At 35.7% G+C, this 14,768-nt stretch overlaps 1 long non-coding RNA gene across 1 annotated transcript in view; it reads left to right on the top strand.

Annotated features, from left to right (window-relative positions):
• LOC147342625 (uncharacterized) overlaps window positions 1-6,577 on the top strand; it is an 89,883-nt gene extending 83,306 nt beyond the window's left edge. Inside the window, exon 3 of the long non-coding RNA XR_015158052.1 lies at window positions 6,270-6,577. This is a non-coding gene — a long non-coding RNA (uncharacterized LOC147342625). The remainder of the gene's footprint in view (window positions 1-6,269) is intronic.
• Window positions 6,578-14,768: the final 8,191 nt, after the last annotated feature.

Below are 14,768 nucleotides of genomic sequence, written 5' to 3'. Positions count from 1 at the left end.
GTCCATCACCAACTCCCAGAGTTTACTCAAACTCATGTCCACTGAGTCGATAATACCATCCAATCATCTCATCCTCCATCGTCCCCTTCTCCTGCCTTCAATCTTTTCCAACATCAGGGTCTTTTCAAACGAGTCAGTTCTTCACATCAGGTGGCCAAAATATTTGAGTTTCAGCTTCAGCATCAGTCCTTTCAATGCATATTCAGGACTGATTTCCTTTAGGATGGACTGGTTGGGTCTCCTTGCAGTCCAAGGGATTCTCAAGAGTCTTCTCCAACACCATAATTCAAAAGCATCAATTTTTCAGTGCTCAGCTTTCTTTATATGTGATTATTACAGAGCAATAAATAATAAAGACCTATGCTTCAAGAATTTTCTTTGTAATGACATCATATGTTCCAGTGCTCTTTTGAAATGTAATACTTACTGTCCACGGATACCTCAACAAAAACTTACCCATTAATATCTTGTTATATGTGTGTGTGTGTGTTATTCTAAAATATCTTACAAGAATAAATCTGTGATGGGTTCTAGAATCTACAAGCGCCGATTCACTACAATAGTGGTTCTCAAACTGTAAGCCCAAGAGCAGTGGCAACAATATGGTATGGGAATAGGATTGCAGATAAAATGCACAATAAGTAATTAAAATTGTATTCAGATAGATAGCAATATTTTAGTACAAATGAGTCCTAAATATTGCATGAAACATAAAAATTTTAATTTTAACTGTGTTTTTAGTTGCTGAATCTGTTAGCACTATTTGAGAATTTGTGAAACATGCAGTGGATTCTCAGGTCATTCCCCAAAACCACTGAATGAGATGTTCTAGGGCTGGAGTGCAGAAGTTTCTGTTTTTAAGAACTCTGTTGCTTGTTGATGTGCATTAAAGTTTGAGTGCATGTGATGAGTGCACTGCTCCAGGGGGTTATGAATCTCTTAGCCAGCAATCTTGATGCTGCTCCCAATCCGGTCCTTCTTTCACGAGCTACCAGTAGACTCATTCTTGCCAAGTCACTGAATTAATAAGTCTCAACTTGGTGGTGCAATTAGTGTAATTTTTGTAGTATCAATAGTATAAGGAGTCTAAAGTGAAAGAGAGTCTGAAATGACTGGTGTGCCAAATATGACCACCACCACCACCACCACCACCCCTCCTCCATCACTGAGATTTAGGTTCCTTAGCTGTGAGGAACAATTCTCCCGTAATAAGGTTTTACCTATGCCCCTGATTTCTGGTTTCCAAACTAGTTTCCAGTTGAAACAAGACTGGTTCAATGCCAGATCCCCCCCTCACCCTACTAAATCGTCTCACACTTAGAATCTCTGGTATTCACTGGGATTCATCTTCTATCTATACTTAAAATACCCATTTTTGAGAAACACTTGCCCCCCACACTTATAAATCCTGCAATTGTAAACCTTTGTCCTTAATTTGGTTCCCTTGAACATTGTGTTTCATTTTAGATTGATAATATGGTTCCCTGGCTGATGACAGGGAGGCTCCTCTGTTTTGCTCAGTCCTCTTTCTTCTCTGGCTTCCTTTGTCCAGAAATTCATCTTGCCCTCATCTTTACATGGCAATATCTGAGTTTCACTCTCTTCAATTACATAAAGTTCAGCACCACATATTGTGACTTAACCACAGCAGCTCATCAACCATATTTCTATTGCCTGACCTATTTCTAAGGCTAATTGCTATTGAACAAATCCTTACTAATGCAGGAAATTGAGGAGATATGACTCTGTGAATACAAATGCATTCCACTGTCACTTTCCAAAATGCTTTCTTTAAAGGTAAGGAAAGGAAGGAAACTCACATTATTGGATGCTGACTGTGCGTTGAGAGCAATACTAGATGCCCTGCATAGTGATCTCAATACAGGATTTTTTTAATCCTGTTCTTACCACTCTCTTCCAGTGCTTGAAATCTCTTAATTTACAGAATAGTATTTTTAGGCCTGAAGTGATTAAAAAGGATGGAGAAAATCAACCACGTGGATCTCAGTGAAATGAAGTAAAATTAGGACTGCATTCCTAGGAAAGGAAAAGTAATAGATAAGTTTTATTTAGGCTTCATAGGCTTCAGTATAAGAAACATACAAATAAGAGAACTCATGTAATATCTTCTTGTCTTGGTTGGGGAGAGAGATAAAGAGAGAGAAAGGCAGGATCAAGAATGAGAGAGTGTAAAATATATAAACAAAAGTGATTGTGTGGAGAATTTCAAGCAAAATCTATTTTGATCTCAAGATAAACCAGTAGGTGGGCCCTGTCACAACTTGAATGTTTAATGCCCTATATTATTAATAAAGTTTTCAAATCAAAGGAATTCTACTACCAATTCAAACTGAGATGCAAGTATGATCATATTATGATTATGTGAAGAAGCAATATAAACTTGGAAAATTGTGTGTTTTCACCCTTTAAGAAAAGAATAGAAGATTAATTAAGCTGTGTGTGTGTGTGCTCAGTTGCACAGGACTCTTTGCAACCCCATGGATTATAGCTCACTAGCCTCCTCTATCCATGGAATTTTCCTGGCAAGAATACTGAAGCAGGTTGCCACTCCTTTCTCCAGGGGGTCTTTCTGATCTAGGGATTGAACCTAAATCCCCTGCATTGCAGGTGGATTCTTTACTGCCTAAGCCCTTGTACTATATTATCTGGGAAGAAACCATTATACCGTATTATCTGGGTCCAAATTAAAACTTAGATTTTTACTAAAAAAAAAAAAAAAAAAAAAAACCTGATTCTGAGCTTATCTTTGCAGCACCAAAAATCTATTAAAGGCAACAAATATCTAAACCTCAATATTGGAGTTAATATTATAAATCATTACAATATTGAAAGTACAACTGAATATCCATTAAAATATGCAATGTATTGGATTCCTTACTTCTAGCAGCCTAAATTGCCATGGGAAAAATATAGTTATCTTCTGCTTGCTCTAAGAATACAAATATTGGCATTGCTGTATTAATGGTCTCTAAAGTTTGTCTGAAGATCTAGACTGGATTCAACTGTATCTCCAATGAAATATATATTTAAAAACATACACTATCCATTTTAATTACATTTTATCTTTTATCCAATCTTGTTTCAGATATTTCATTTCCTTTATATATTTGTCATATTTCTTATTATTTCATTATTTTTGAAAAGACTCTGATGCTGGGAGGGATTGAGGGCAGGAGGAGAAGGGTATGACAGAGGAGGAGATGGCTGGATGGCATTGCTGACTCGATGGATGTGAGTCTCAGTGAACTCCGGAAGTTGGTGATGGACAGGGAGGCCTGGTATGCTGCGATTCATGGGGTCGCAAAGAGTCGGATACGGCTGAGCGACTGATCTGATCTGATTACTAATATTATGCAATGAGTTTCTATTGAAGGATTTTTTTAAGCTTGAACAATCTCATTCATTGTAAAAGTAAAGGTTCCTCTTGGTACATGATTCTCTTTGGGTGTCAATGGGAAATTACCAATATTATAAGTAATATGTTTTGATCATTTTTTTTAATATGGTTACTATTTCATTTAACCTTTTTAGATGAGATCTCTATTACATCCATTGTAAATTAAGATTGTTGCTATTGACTTAATTGTTCCTTAAAGTAATTTAAAATTTCTAATTATTTTCTCATTCATGGCATAAAAGCTCAATGGTTAACAAATTAAGAAAGGCAATCTGTAAACTTTAAATCACTATTCAAATGTTATGTGCCATTTTTAAATATGTGTTTTCTAAATTCTATACTTGGAAACTAGGAATGACTGCAAAGGAGACCTGGCAAACTTGGCTTCATTTTAAAGATATTTTGCAAAAAGTACATTCCATTTGTGTTTCTGCTAGTATTTCTCTTGGAGAAAATGTACACAGCTTATGAATTTTTAGGGAGTTAGAGAATTTTAATACGTTTGAAATAAATGTCTTTCAATAAGGATCAAAGTAGTTCATAGTATCTGAGAACCAGACTATGAAGTAGAAAAGTTAACATGCCCCTCTATGAAAGTTAGCAAATGATATTGTATGTATAAGCCCATCTCACAGACATAGTTTTCTAAGCCATCAAAATGTTTATACATTTTCAATTACCCTCATAAAGTTACATTTTGTTATTGTGTTTTGTTTTGTTTAATTTGTTTAACTCAAAGGAAAACCTCTCCACAAATACATAATAGTTGAAAAAACTAAGAGAAATATCTTGTCTTCTGCCTAGCGACTCACTTTTAAATGTTCTTTCTGAATCATTAAATAAATAAATTTCTCCAATTTGGAAGTCTCAGACATCTTGCAAGGCATGTTGAATCCAAAAACTTGCAGTTATGGTTCAAAAGCAAGATTTTGTTCATGAGGCACCGTGTCAAAATTAGTATTCATTTTGAAAGAATTACTACTCAGAATAAAACAGTATAATGAAAATTAAGGAGTAGGGCAGAAATAGATTTCCTGGAACATAAGAATGTAGCTGAGAGTTGATCAGACAAATCGAGAAGATTTATAATAACTAAAACTGGGATAAAAGATTAGACTAAAATTAGTTGGTAAATGTTTTCCACTCATAGATAGGATTAGTATCTCTACAGTTGGGAAACAAGAAAAATTGGTTGGTGATAAATGGCTTCCACCAAGAACTACATTTGATTAGGAACTCATATAGTAAGTTAACATAGGGTTTGATGGCCATACTGAACAGCCATCAATATATGAACCCCTCAGGAAAAGTTCATTCAAAATGGCTTAGTCTTTGACCACCATACTGTGAAAAGGCCATCCCTAGGAGGAAAGAGAAAAACATCTGATATTTCACAAACAAGAAAATGAAACCAAAATAATGTGCATGGAAAAGAGCGAAAATGTATTTTAAAAACGTTTATAACCTTTTCTTTGTCATCAAGCTCCTTTAATTTTCTAGTTTCTGAAATGGCTTATAAATACTAGCAACAGCACATTTTATTATCTTCAATTCATGAATGAAGAGTTGGGAGTTAGCCAACTTTATGAACATAGAAAGTCACTAAAAATCTTGTATCAGTGTTTCAAAATCTCATAATGATACTTTTTTTAAAGTAATACCTAAAAAAACTTGAGCTATTAAGAAATCTTTTGCCTGATAGTCCAATATTAGCATAAAGTAGTTAATTATTTCTCTCATACATAGGCAAAATTATTGAATGTCAGTATTTTCCAAGTTCAATCAAAGTACCACAGTTTTCTAGGACACTGGCAGTGACACTGCTATTTTCTCAATACCAATTTGGCCAATAAAAATTTTAAAATTTTATAGATGCTCCATACACTGTGTTAGACACTATGGTTAAAAAAATAAAAACAAAACCTAACCTGAATGAGTGTAACAGTTAAGTGAAGGAGACAAACATGTGACTAAATCATTAAATCACATTTCCAAATGTTACCATAGAGATAGAGTAAGGAGCAATTGACTATGTCTGAAAGACAGATAGCTTCTTAGAAATTATAAATTGAAATGAAATTGTAAATGATATTCAAGTAGAGAACTTTCACTTACGAATAAAATCTAGAAACTTTGAAGAGAATATCTCTCCAACACTAATCAAGAGAACAAGTGGAATGAGAAATGAAATTGTAGAACACCAAGGAAATCAATCCTGAATATTAATTGGAAGGACTGATGCTGAAGCTGAAACTCCAATACTTTGGCCACCTAATGCAAAGAACTGACTCCTTGGAAAAGACCTGATGCTGAGAAAGATTGAAGGCAGAAAGAGGATGCGATGGCTTGATGATATCACCAACTCAATGGACATGAGTTTGAGTAAACTCCTAGAGTAGGTAATGGACAGGGAGACATGGCGAGCTGCAGTTCACGGGATCGCAAAGAGTCAGACACAACTGAGCAACTGAACTCAACTGCTGTTACTGCTGCTGCTGAGTTGCTTCAGTCGTGTCTGACTCTGTGCAACCCCATAGACGGCAGCCCACTAGGCTCCTCTGTCCCTGGGATTCTCCAGGCAAGAATACTGGAGTGGGTTGCCATTTCCTTCTCCAATGCATAAAAGTGAAAAGGGAAAGTGAAGTCGCTCAGTAGTGACCGACTCTTAGCGACCCCATGGACTGCAGCCTACCAGGCTCCTCCGTCCATGGGATTTTCCAGGCAAGAGTACTGGAGTGGGGTGTCATTGCCTTCTCCGCTGAACTGAACTGAATGAGCTCAAACCACAAAATAAATCCATGCTCACCTACCAATTCTTTTACACAGAAAAACATTTTTTTTTTCTTTACAGGTGCTTTACTGAGTGCATGGAAGACGCACACTGAAGACTGAGACCAAAGCAAGAACTGAAAGAGCTTCCCTCCGAGACACGTAAAACCATACACAAGTTTCAGGCGGAAACCAGTTGAAGACTAGGGGCAAGAAAGGGAATGTTCTGGAAATATTTCAGATCTCAAACAATATAAAGCAATGACACTAGAGTCCTGTAATTCAGAGAAATTAGATGATACACATTCTTTTCCATTATACTTTAGAACCCCAAGTAGACCATGTACTAGGTAATAAAATATCTCAAAAATGTGCAAAGGATAAAGATAACATGCAATATGTTTTCTGACCACAGTGGTGTTAGATCAATAGTTAGAAACTCTTAAGATATTTAGAAAATCCCAGGCATGTGGAAATTAAACCCTATAAAATATACAGATCAAAGAAGAAATCACAGAGTAAATAAGAACTATTTTTCATTATGAATTCAAGGAAACAGAACATATTAAACTTTAGAGTTGGCAGCTATGACAGTGTTTGAGAGACATTTGTAGTTCCAAATGCCTATATTAGTAAAGAAGAAAAGTATAAAACCAGTGACCTAAACTTCTAAGAAGGTATGAAAGAATAACAAGTTAAACCTATGACACCACACATTTTTCAAGTGCTGTTAATCCAAATTTATCTCCAAAAAAAGAAATTCTTCTGTAGAAATCAAGACATTTACAGATGAAAAGAAATAAGAGATTATGTTACAACATATCTACCATCAGAATGACTAAAGGAAGTTTTCTAAACAGAAAGAATATAGCAAAAGAAGGAAACTTGGAAGATTAGAAATAACAGTGAAATGAGTAAAATAAATAATAAATAGGATATCTGCACTAGATTTTCCTTCTCTCAGATTTTTAAGTTACATTTTATGATCATGTATGTAACATTTTTCTATGGCTGCTTTTAAGATTTTCTCTTTGTTTTTTTGAACATTCTGATTACAATATGCCTGAATGACATTTTGGTATACTTCTTTTGATGAGATTTCACTGAGTTCCTTAGATCTGTTGGCTTATAGTTTTCATTGAATTTAGAAAAAAATATCTATTTTTTTAAAAATAGCTTATTGTCCCCCATCTCATCTCTAGCCTTCCCTTCTGGGACTCCAACTTCACATGTATTAGGCCACTGAAGTGCACTTGTCTTCCCTCTCACTGATGCTCCTTTCTTTAATTCTGTTTTCTAATTATTTTTTTTTTTTTGATATTTCATTTTGGGTTATTTCTGTTGTTATGTCTTTTAACTTCCTAATAGTTCATTTCTATGATGTTAATTCTTACCATTATTTCTATTAGTATAGTTTGCAGTTCACAATTTTAGTCTTTATCCCTCAAATGTGTTTTCATACCTATGTCTTTGGTTAACTTTCTCACAGTACTTAATACAATTATAACTATTTTAATACCCTCATCTTCTAATTCTAACATCTAAGTTACTTCTGGAGTGGTGTTGACTGATCGATTGCTCTCATTGTGGGTTCTGTTTTCTTTTTTGTTTGTTTCCTTACTGAGTACGGTTTTAATGTTTTAATGAAAAAATGGTGCTTTATTTTGTAATACTGTACAGAATTATTGGAACCTACTTTGAACAATGTGAAAAAGTTATTTCATCCATCACCTACAAAATAATACTCATTGATGAGCATATTAAAAAAAAAAAAAAAAAAGCTATGAGACAAGAATTGCCCCATCTCTGATGGTCTGGTCACCTATGAATCCTGGTGAATGATTCTGTTGTAGTTTGTGGTGGGTTTTAATTTTATTGTAGATTCCAAATCAGAAAGTTTCTGGAGCACTTTACTATTTGGGGATATTTCTGGATCAGGGATTGAACCCATGCATTCTGCTTTGGGGAAACCACTGAGCTTCCAGGGAAGCCCTAGAGCACTTTAAAGTGAAGCCATGTCTTCATATATTATCAAATGAGTCTAAGCCCTAGAAGGAATCTTAGAGATGATAGCATTGTCTCTCGTATGTACTGAAAAGGAAACAGGCTTGTTTTGATGAAGTGATTTGTCACAGGTTTCAGTGCTCTGTATTAGGATCAAAATTAAGAACTTTATAGTCTTTACAATTAGTAAAAGTAATAGGAAAGAATGAATAAATTCTTTAAAAATGAGTATGATGCTTAGTATTATGAATTTCTTATAAAAATTAATAAAACATAAATGAGTTTATACAAATATAAGAATGCATTCCATGTATGTTTTAATTACTCTAAATATCAATTTTTAATTAGGGTGAAATAAATGACATACTTACAATATGTCATTTATTCCAAATTAAATATTCCATCATAAAATAATGCATGGGAAATTGGCATCCCTTAGTTGCACTGAATATCTTTAAAGACTGATTTACATCTTGAAAATCACACTCAAAGAATCCCATTTGAGAAGATCCTTATTAAAATATTATTTTTTATCACAATCATTTTCCTCCAATTTTCATGTGTATATATTTCTCTATTTCTCCAGATATCAAAGTCAGACAAGACACCACAAGATAAGAAAACTACAGGCCAATATCCCTAATGACTACTGATGCAAAAATCCTCAGTGAAATACTAGCAATCTGAATCCAACAGAACATTAAAAGGATCATACCAAGGTCACATCCATGACCAAGTGGGATTTACCCCTGGGCTGCAAGGATAGTTAATATATGAAAATCAATTAGTATAACATACCACATTAATAATACAAAGCAAAAAATTAGCATAAAGCCTTAAAATGGCATGACTGTCTCAACAGATGTACAAAAAGAATTTGACAAAAAGCACTCATGGTAAAAACTCTCAACAAGCTAGGAATAAAAGGAAAGCACTTTATCTATGAAAAGCTCATAGACAACACTGTATGCAGTGGTGAAAACCTAAATGCTTTTCTTCTAGGATCAAGAACAGGACAAAAATGAACACTTCTATTCAACATAGTACTAGAAATCCTGGTCAGAGCAATATAACAAGAAAAAATAATAAAGACATTTAAATGAAGGCTAAAGAAGTAAAATTGTTCCTATTTGCTGATGATATGTTCACATATGTAGAAAATCCTAAAGATCCAGGGGAAAAAAAAATTTAGAACTAGTATATTAATTCAGTAAACCTTGCTGAGTAATTTTTGATCAGGCACCAGACTTTAAGAAATTTGCCTTTTGAGGGGGAGAGATATTTTGAATTCTTATAAATATTCAAGCTATTTTGAGGGGACTCACTTAAGTCACAGTGGAAGGGGTTTGATCCTCATAAGTATCGCTTTTAATCTTTCTGCGGCAGTAGTAATGCAACATTTAGCCTAGGTTTATATCTTCATTGGAGAAGGCAATGGCACCCCACTCCAGTACTCTTGCCTGGAAAATCCCATGGATGGAGGGGCCTGGTGGGCTGCAGTCCATGGGGTCGCGAAGAGTCGGACACGACTGAGCTACTTCCCTTTCCCTTTCCCTTATATCCTCATTCAGAGGCAAGAACTGTGTTTTCTATTCAATGCTCCATGAATCATGACATTTTTCAGTCTGTTGGAAACAGGCCCGTTCACAGATCTGTTTAAGGACTAGACACTGCTCCCTCTAATAACAGAGTCTGATGTGGGTCCTTCTCAGGCCTCGTGTGTTTCCTCACATGCATGATGTCACTCAGCTGAATACTTGAAAACCCTCTGCAGATTTCCAGAGTCCTTTGTGCAGCTGTCTTCTGCTTCCTGATAGTCTGGCCATCTTTATCTTTCTGGACTCTTGGCTCTACCCACTTGACTCAAAGAGTTAATGAGTACCACCTGGATGCTTATTCTCTGAAAACTCATGACATTAAGCTGGAGAAACTGCAGAACTCATTTGTTTCTTATCTTTAAGGAATTACTTTTCTCTTTTGCTACCTACCCAATGTCTTGCAAACAATTTAATTTTTGGTTGTTTCAAGTGATTGCATTGATCTGTCTCCTATTCTTCCAACGTGGCCAGAGGTAGAAATCCCAGTGCATTTTTTAAATGAATTTTTAAAATCTGGAATAATTTCAGTGAAGTCTGAAGGAAACTCAGAATAGCTTTAGAATAATAGATTGTAACATTTTTGTTACAATGGCTTAATATTGAGCATCCAGGCTGTTAGGTACTGCATCAAGTCTTTGCATATGGAGTGATTTTCTGGAGCAGCAACTTTGAAGCAATTGTGACTTCTCCGGGTTTGGAGTAAGAGCAAAGCAGGGAGAGAGAGAGAGAATAGTATCAGGAGTAACTGAAAGCCTGTGGGTGGGTTGTAAACCAGGAAACCGTGTCATATGGAAAGATAGCACAAAAGAGGGGGTACAGTGAGGCACTATCCAATATGGTAGATCCAGCCGGGCAATGGCTAGTTATCAGCCTGATAATAGCTAATAAAAACTGGTATATATTTTACACTTACAATAGCTAATAAATAGTATATATTTTACACTTACAGCATGCTTATTTGACTTGTCACAAAAGAATGTGCCACAAGTGTAAAACACATTACCAGGTTTTGAAGCCTTTAATGAAAAAATTTGATAATAATTTACATTAATCACATATTGAAATTATATTTGGGGCATATTTGAGCTAAATAAAATCATTATTGGAGATAATTTTATCATGTTTTTCACTTCTATAGTGTGGCTACTAGAAAATATAAAAATGCATGTGTGGCTTTCATTTGTGGTTCACATTATATTTTGAATTGGATAGCACTTTTAATACACTTAGTCCAGAGACTCTAGTGTGATCTATAGACTCTTTCTCGGTGAAACTGTATAACTGCTCCCACAAACAAAAGGTTGAATACAGTCTAAGGTTCTCTCTACTATTTTGGAAACCATCTCTGGGCCCAGTGAAGAATCTCTATCAGGAAATGTTAACTATCTTAACGCCAGTCGTGTCATTTGGGAGCATGGAGAAGCGAGTACTTCTGCCCTGGGATTTGACTGGGCTTCTGGGCCAAGATAAAAAGTGGGAACAAAGTAGGAAACAAATTAAGAATTCAGATTCTGACATCTCCCACAATAATCTTTTCTTCTCTTCGTCACCAACTATTTTTTCTACCCAGTATCTGTATCCATCTAACTTAAGTGAAGCTCCTGGGAGTAAATACATTTTTGTCTTCTTCATTATTTAAAAGTTGTGTGCAGTATTACTAGCCATAAAAAAGAACAAAAGTTTTTTTTCCATTTGAGACAATATGTATGAATCTATAAGGTATAATGCTTAGTAAAATGTCAGACAGAGAAAGACAAATAGTGTATGTTTTCATTTATAGTTGGAATCTAAAAATTAAAGCAGATAAACAAGTATAACAAAAACATACTCACAGACCAAAAAAACAAACTAGTGGTTAACTGAGAGGACAGATCTAGGGGGAGGAGCAAAATATTAATAGGTGAAGGGATAAAAGTAAAAAATAAATAAGTTACATGGGCATATTTTTCAGCCCAGGAATATAGTCCACATTTTATAATAACTTCATATGGAGCATAATCTATAAAAATAGAAAATTACTATGTTGCACACCTGAAACTAATACAATATTGTAAATCAACTATACTCCAATTTATAAAAATGTTTGCATGTGTGATTTTTTTTTTTAAGCAAAATAATGTAGACCTAACAACAAATGTGAGCAATTTTGTATACCCCACTTGAAACTTTGAGATCCATGGTCCTAGAATCTGGGGATTTTATTTCATAGCCATAAAGTAACAACTGTAAAATATGAATTATTAAAGTATGAGCAGACCCCAGAGAAACTTGATTGATAATGGCAGAAAAATGAAATTATTGACAGTGAATGAGCTGATGATTATTTGATCATGATTAGATGCAACACCTCCCATATCACCATGTAACCTCTAAATAAGGAGCCATTCCATAATGAACTGGAAATCAAGCTAAGACCTAGCCTTGTGAAGGGATTTTCTGTATGAAGAACTTAACTCTTTGAATATCACCTTGTTAAACTGAAATCCAAGAAGTCTCAGAAGGTTTGAATAGCCATTGTGTCCTACAATGAAGACTTGCAGAATTTTTCTTTTTTTGCTTTGATATTCATACATTTTCAACATAGGTACACAATTGTTGGCAAAGTACAATTAGTAAAATTAGTAAAGCAATTTTATGCTGTTTTCTTTACTGAAACTCCCACATTGTCTGTAAAATTTGTAGTCTGCCATCCTATTTTCAAACTTCTAATTCTATTCAAAAGGCAACGCCTCCCACAGGCAGCAGTCTTGCCTCCCTCCTCACCTGTGCCCCTCACAGGTGAGCTTCCTGCCAGCCCCCAGGGAGATCTTTGCCACAAGCCTTCATCCCCACCCAAACACATCTGCAGCTGTACTCAGCCTTGTCCTGATATTTTCGTACTGTGGCATTTTAAGCACCACAAGAGGTACAAAGGGAAGTAGAAGAAATGCTCTGGTTTTCTCAATGTTTTCATTTTCCTTGAGGAAAAAGCACATACTTTGGCTGAAATACAGCAGTAAAATATATGAATAAGTGAGACACTTAAGGAACACACACACACACAATAGCTTTGAAGAAAATGCTAAATATTAAAACTATTACAAAATGTCGGAAGAAAATAATGTGATAATTACCCACCAAAAAGCCTGAATTTGAAAGATTTACAGCTATCAGACACCAAATTGAACAGGCTAAGCAGCGAAAACTGCAAAGTCAGTTCACTCAGTGTCTTCAATTCTTTTTCATGATATGGCACACACATAATATTTATAAACTCACTAGGGCAAACTGAGAAACAGTTAATGGGTCAGAAGTAACCAGTCAAGGGATCTAATTATTCCAGGCCCTGCCTGGGTACCTTCCTGAGGGTGTCCATCTTAGCACATTAAAGCTGTGTTTGTGTCCTCGGTCACTTCAGTTGTGTCCCATTCTTTGAGACCGTAAGGACTGTAGCCTGTTAAGCTCCTCTGTCCATGGGGTTCTCCAGGCAGGAATAATGGAGTAGATAACCATACGCTCCCCAAGGGGATCTTCCCAACCCAGGGACTGAACCCATGCCTCCCACACTGCAGGCAGATTCTTTAACCCACCCTTCCACCTGGGAAGCCCAAAGCTATATTTAAATGACATGTGTCTGTTGGAAATTTTCGATTTATAAAGCAATACCTTTCTGGGCCACTCCTTCCAAAGAGATAAGTTTTTTGTTGTTTCATTTTGTGTTTTTACTGTGAGATTACATCATCTGACCTAAAGGCAGCAATCTAGAGGCACATTCACAACTATGAATTGATTTAGCATGAGAACTCTGACAAAAAGAGGTATCTTAAACTGCGCTCTGGCTGACTAAATTACAACCGTTCTATAGGGCCTGATGTGAGACTTTCAAAAAGTACAAAAAAAAAAAGATTTTTTTTTAATGGAGAGTCTTTAAGAATACAGCAATAAGATTTACAAGGGAACAGAAAACATGGGTAAGAAGACGACAAAGGGAGAAAGAGAGAAAGAAATATCAAAAGCTGAATAGGAAAAACACATGAATAGAAAAAAATCAGAGAAGGACATGTTAAGTTAGGGATGTAATGCATTTTCCTGAGAAGGAAATGATCTCTCTTCCTTCTAAGGCACCAGTTAGTAAAGTCTCTGCTCTGAGTCACAGAACTGCCCTCAGATCACAAAAGGAATCCTGACCTCTGAAATGCCATGCTGTTTCCATGCAGGCTGAGGGCTCATTTTCAGAGAATTCAGTCTTCTTCTGTGTCTTCCGACTATGTACCAAACATAGTTTATTCCTGCTCCTTGCCACCTGTAAAACATACGTACAACTACCCCTAAAGCCAGTTCAGTACCAATGCTCATTTCTGCACAGCCTCTCTTGGACTCTAATGTGACCACAGGAATGTTGTGAAGCTCCTCAGCTCCACTGAAAGACTACTTTCTCATGAATCACCCTGTGAAATTGATAATACTTCTTGGAACACCACTTTGTAAATGCTAGTAGGTAAATGTAAAGCAATTTATCAGTTTCTTATTCTATAAGGAAGTATTTCATTTCTTCCTCGTCTTCATACATACCTTACTTCAGAAATCTTCTCAAGGTTTTTATACATATCATCTAACATTTTTGTGCCATCAAACACACATCTCAGTCACAGCAAACTCCATTTATGAATACTTCATGCATTTCCCAAAATCCCATTATGGTCAGTTGCAAAAAGGGCCATACATTCATCCCATCCATTTAGGCATGTCCCCTACACACTATGAGTTTGAAGTAACGTCTATCAAGTAGTTAAAACTATTTCTGAACACTTTAATACAGAAAAAGTGTGAGTTACCTGTGTGTCTGCTCAGCCATGTCCAAATCTTTCTGACTATTCAGACTGTAGCCCATCAGCCTCCTCTGCCCAAGAAGTTTTCCAGGCAAGAATATTGGAGTGGGTTGCTGTCATTTTCTACTCCAGGGATCTTCCCAACTCAAGGATTGAACCTGCATCTCTTGT

This window comes from Bos grunniens, chromosome 29 (assembly GCF_055505025.1).
Source record: "Bos grunniens cultivar Pamir isolate PY7600 chromosome 29, Bosgru_T2T1.0, whole genome shotgun sequence".
NCBI classification, from domain to species: domain Eukaryota; kingdom Metazoa; phylum Chordata; class Mammalia; order Artiodactyla; family Bovidae; genus Bos; species Bos grunniens.
Note: the sequence above shows the minus strand (reverse complement) of the source record. Positions and strands in the feature narration are given on the sequence as shown.